Consider the following 5,629-nt stretch of genomic DNA (forward strand, 5'->3'; position numbering starts at 1 on the left):
TGACGAGGTTACTACATTCAACCATTACACGTACCCCTGTGCTCAGAGAAATTTCTGTCACAAAATGGCGGAGACAAACGTTAATAGACCCCATTTTGTGGAGTAGAAAGTCTATGGGTGCAGCTAACTTTACCCACTGGATATCAACGATTCAGCTAAATAAATAGCAACAATACTGACATTAGCGGCTCGTCAACATTGAGGCATTCGATTTCGGATTCACTAGTTGACGGTGGCTGCTAGCTAGTTAGCCACATTTAGCCAGCAGCTAACGTTAGCCACATAGCTAGCCAGTTTTAGATCCAGGACAGTTTATGAATGGGTTTGGAATTAAGCAAATATTCCGTGTTTCCTTCCATGAGCAGAAGGGTTTTATTTGCTGACATGGTGGCAACGTAGCTAGCTATTATTGGACAGGTAACGTTACAACTAGCTATCTTGCTAGCCAATTCTGAGGCATTTTGTTTTTGAACAGCTAACGTTAACTACGTCAACGTTCCTGAAAACTCAACGAATAATCACCCACCAAGGGTTAGTTTGCTAACCCCGAGGGATTATTTAAATAGTATACCCATTACTTTATTTCAACTGTCCAGCTAACGTTAACTAGCTAATTTATCTAACAACCATATTGACTTTACTCACCGGAAACTAGCTAACGTTAGCTAGTTAATGTTATCTAGCTGGCTAACAGTTGTCAATCTTCTAATTTAGCTAATGTTCGCTGAAGCTGTTGATTGCTGGTATGTGTGTATTCGTACTGACTAGCTAACTATAATCTCACAATCAATAGAAACAACTAGCAAATTATTTCACGTTTTGACACAAGACAGTTGCTAGTTACAACATGGACGTGTCCTCCCACAGACTGGCTAGCTAAAGATAAACTGAAAGACAAAGTTTCGCGCGGTTAGCTAGCAGCACGGGCTCTGTATACTTAGTCATATCTAGCTACTTGGAAAGGCCTGCTAAAAATGTGTATTGGTGGCTGCATTGTAAGCGATTCACATAGCAGATGGATCAGTATTGGAATTTACTTTTGGATACTGAATCAATCTAAAATACAGACAGAAAAAATTATTCACAGCAAATGTCCATTGTGTCAGCTTGGGGGGCTCAGATCAGGATAATGTCATAAAAATGTTTCTAGAGAGATTGAACATGTGCACATTTTCTCCTGTAAGGCCATGTGAACACTTATTGTAAAGTCTGTTGGCCCCCAATCATTGTTATAAAAAAATGTGTGGGAAGAAGCAGCCTTATAGTCAAGCAACACAGACAAGGCACAGTAAGACCTTCCTGTTGGCACCACCCATTTCAATACAGTACATTTTTATTTTATTTAACCTTTATTTACAGTAAATGTTATATTATTTAATTATTTCTCAGTTACTTCCTTATAGCGCAATACTTTTGTAATGCAATGTTCTATGACATGTAGGCACGCATTGTAGCATGTAACATGTAATAATGTCAAATAAAATGCATATATCCAGGCAAACAACTGCCTGTTATCCTAGGCATGAACGTTTTAAACAATCATGTTCTTTTTGTTGAACAGGATACTGCTTAAAAAGAGATTTCAGATGCCAATATAATTTTACAGTGATACAGTCAGCAATACCTAGCCATTTTATAAAATAAATACAATTCTCCTCAAAATCCCTGACATTACCAACATTTCTAATGTGATTCTGTACTGTATGAGCACTACTCTGTAGCTTTGTATTGGTTTCAATAAATACATTCAGGTGCAATATTTTGCCTGACGTTAAAAAGCTGATCGGCCATCACTGGTTTGAGACATGAAGCTGAAAGCAGTGTCCATCCAGTGATGAACTGCATGCATGGTCAGTTGTGATGTCACATTTTGGTGTTCATTAGGTCTGACAGACCTTTTATAGCATATGGCGTAAATGGGGCCATGGTCCACGCTGCCTCTGCACACCTAGACAAAAGATCTCAGCAGGGTTCTAATTGCATGTAACGTCCTTGTCTTCCAGGTCCTTGACATTTCCTGGATCTCAACTGGAATACATTTTATTACTGCTGGTAAACCCATAACGTGGAAAATAGCTCCCCCTTGTGGAGATTTTACTTGCAAGCGATTCCTTGAATATTTTGTAATATGTTGTGTTTCATGTCCAAACATATGAGATGTCCTATGTAAGAAACGTTACTAATAAAGATCAAACCAATACATTATCAGGGAACAAATAATTAGCAAAAATGTATTGATTTGTTTTAGACATACCAGCTAAATATACAGTTATAAAGGCCATCTGTCACATGGTGTATTTTTCATGGAAAATCTGTAATATATGCAAAAATGTATATAATACACACTATATTTCATCCCCKAAAAAAATCCATATCCCTGGACACTTCAGCGGGTGACTATCCAGGAAAATTAAGAAAAAGGTGCACTCTGTTTCTGCATAGATCAGAAATGTATTAACGAGACATACATTTTCAAGTCCTTCATCACCTGATTCCCTTTTTGTTCAAGCTGGGCTGAAGCGTGCTTGGGTGTACTTTCCTGACACTATATTTAATGTTATGTATAGAATTACATTTTGACATATTTTATGGGATATTAAAGGTATCTTCTTATTTCTCGTGTTTTTTCTTCTAGTATTACATTGTTATCGATTTTTGAGTTTGCAAGAAAGGTTTTTCACTGTACTTGTGAATGTGACATTAAAACTTTAAACTATTCAGAAAAAAAGTTGTGTGTTTTGCATAAGGGTGAATGATGCTTCTTTTGTATGGGTGTTTGTGGAGACATTGCCCAACCTGATTAGATGGCTGTGTCATTGTACAGACAGTACACCATCTAGAATCATTGTGTCTGCACTGTGTGAGAGTGCTCATTGCCCATCCAGCCACACTGGCTCAATTCCCTGTCCAAATTAGGTCTCCCTTCAAACTAGATGTCTGCTGAGCCTGATTCAAGTCCAAGTAGTTCCAGTGGTCTGTCTCTCACACACACACACACACACACAATTGGTGGGCCCAATTTCAATATTTTTTATTTAGCCTATCTTTAACCAAGAGCACACATTTTCTTTTGGTTGACTTAAAAAACAACATTTAAATCTAATACTGCAAGAAGTAGAGAATATGTCATTTGTTTATTGAGTTCACTCAATTTAAATTTCCCCCAGAAAACAGTCTTTAGCCTGTAGTAATGACTAACAGCCTTGGAGGGGTAGTATATATCTGTTTTTGATCCAGAGACAGAGAGGGGGAACTTTGGCCTCTTTCTTTCTCTCAATTCAATGGGCTTTATTGGCATGGGAAACATATGTTTACATTGCCAAAGCAAGTGAAATACACTGCTCAAAAAAATAAAGGGAACACTTAAACAACACAATGTAACTCCAAGTCAATCACACTTCTGTGAAATCAAACTGTCCACTTAGGAAGCAACACTGATTGACAATAAATTTCACATGATGTTGTGCAAATGGAATAGACAACAGGTGGAAATTATAGGCAATTAGCAAGACACCCCCATTAAAGGAGTGGTTCTGCAGGTGGTGACCACAGACCACTTCTCAGTTCCTATGCTTCCTGGCTGATATTTTGGTCACTTTTGAATGCTGGCGGTGCTTTCACTCTAGTGGTAGCATGAGACGGAGTCTACAACCCACACAAGTGGCTCAGGTAGTGCAGCTCATGCCAGGATGGCACATCAATGCGAGCTGTGGCAAGAAGGTTTTGCTGTGTCTGTCAGCGTAGTGTCCAGAGCATGGAGGCGCTACAGGAGACAGGCCAGTATCAGGAGACGTGGAGGGGGCCGTAGGAGGGCAACAACCCAGCAGCAGGACGTACCTTCTGCCTTTGTGCAAGGAGGAGCACTGCCAGAGCCCTGCAAAATGACCTCCAGCAGGCCACAAATGTGCATGTGTCTGCTCAAACGGTCAGAACAGACTCCATGAGGGTGGTATAAGGGCCGCGACGTCCACAGGTGGGGGTTGTGCTTACAGCCCAACACCGTGCAGGACGTTTGGCATTTGCCAGAGAACACCAAATTGGCAAATTCGCCACTGGCGCCCTGTGCTCTTCACAGATGAAAGCAGGTTCACACTGAGCACATGTGACAGACGTGACAGAGTCTGGAGACGCCGTGGAGAACGTTCTGCTGCCTGCAACATCCTCCAGCATGACCGGTTTGGCGGTGGGTCAGTCATAGTGTGGGGTGGCATTTCTTTGGGGGCTGCACACGCCCTCCATGTGCTCGCCAGAGGTAGCCTGCACTGCCATTAGGTACCGAGAGAGATCCTCAGACCCCTTGTGAGACCATATGCTGGTGCGGTTGGCCCTGGGTTCCTCCTAATGCAAGACAATGCTAGACCTCATGTGGCTGGAGTGTGTCAGCAGTTCCTGCAAGAGGAAGGCATTGATGCTATGGACTGGCCCGCCCGTTCCCCAGACCTGAATCCAATTGAGCACATCTGGGACATCATGTCTCGCTCCATCCACAAAGCCACGTTGCACCACAGACTGTCCAGGAGTTGGCGGATGCCTTAGTCCAGGTCTGGGAGAAGATCCCTCAGGAGACCATCCGCCACCTCATCAGGAGCATGCCCAGGCGTTGTAGGGAGGTCATACAGGCACGTGGAGGCCACACACACTACTGAGCCTCATTTTTACTTGTTTTTAAGGACATTACATCAAAGTTGGATCAGCCTGTAGTGTGGTTTTCCACTTTAATTTTGAGTGTGACTCCAAATCCAGACCTCCATGGGTTGATAAATTTGATTTCCATTGATAATTTTTGTGTGATTTTGTTGTCAGCACATTCAACTATGTAAAGAAAAAAGTATTTAATAAGAATATTTCATTCATTCAGATCTAGGATGTGTTATTTTAGTGTTCCCTTTATTTTTTTGAGCAGTGTAGATAATAAACAAAAGTTAAATAAACAATAGAAAATGAACAGTAAACATTATACTCACAAAAGTTCCAAAGGAATAGAGACATTTCAAGTGAGGTGTGTGTCTGTGTCTGTGTCTCTCTCTCTCAATTAAGGGAAAGGGGGGATACCTAGTCAGTTGTACAAAGGCCTTCAACTGAAATGTTCTTCCGCATTTAACCCCTCTGAATCAGAGAGGTGCGGGGGGCTGCCTTAATCGACATCCACGGCGCCCAGGAACAGGAGCCTTGTTCAGGGGCAGAACGACAGATTTTTACCTTGTCAGCTCGGGAATTCGACCCGGCAACCTTTCGGTTACTGGCCCAACGCTCTAACCACTATGTGTGTAATTTACAGTATTCCAGATCTGTGACAACTTGGCACTGACAAGACTTGAAGATGTGTGCAACAAGAGGTCTGCAACAACAATAATTATAATAAATATTCCAGAAGTCGTCCATAAATGTCCAAAGTTAGCCTATGATGGAAAAGTAATTGAGAGCTGAAAATATCGTAAACAAATTTGACAAAATAACATAAATGGGTTTTGATTTGTTTGTCACGATATATTCACGAACCACAATTTATTTGTCTATATCAATATTGATTGCCTATTCGTGAGTTTAGCCAAACTCCACCTGYAGCGTCATTTGGGTCCGCCTACTTTCTTTTCCAGCAGGAGCTTCACCACGCCCCTTTTCCTTGAAG

The sequence above is a fragment of the Salvelinus sp. IW2-2015 genome, linkage group LG3 (genome assembly GCF_002910315.2).
Source record: "Salvelinus sp. IW2-2015 linkage group LG3, ASM291031v2, whole genome shotgun sequence".
NCBI classification, from domain to species: Eukaryota; Metazoa; Chordata; class Actinopteri; order Salmoniformes; family Salmonidae; genus Salvelinus; species Salvelinus sp. IW2-2015.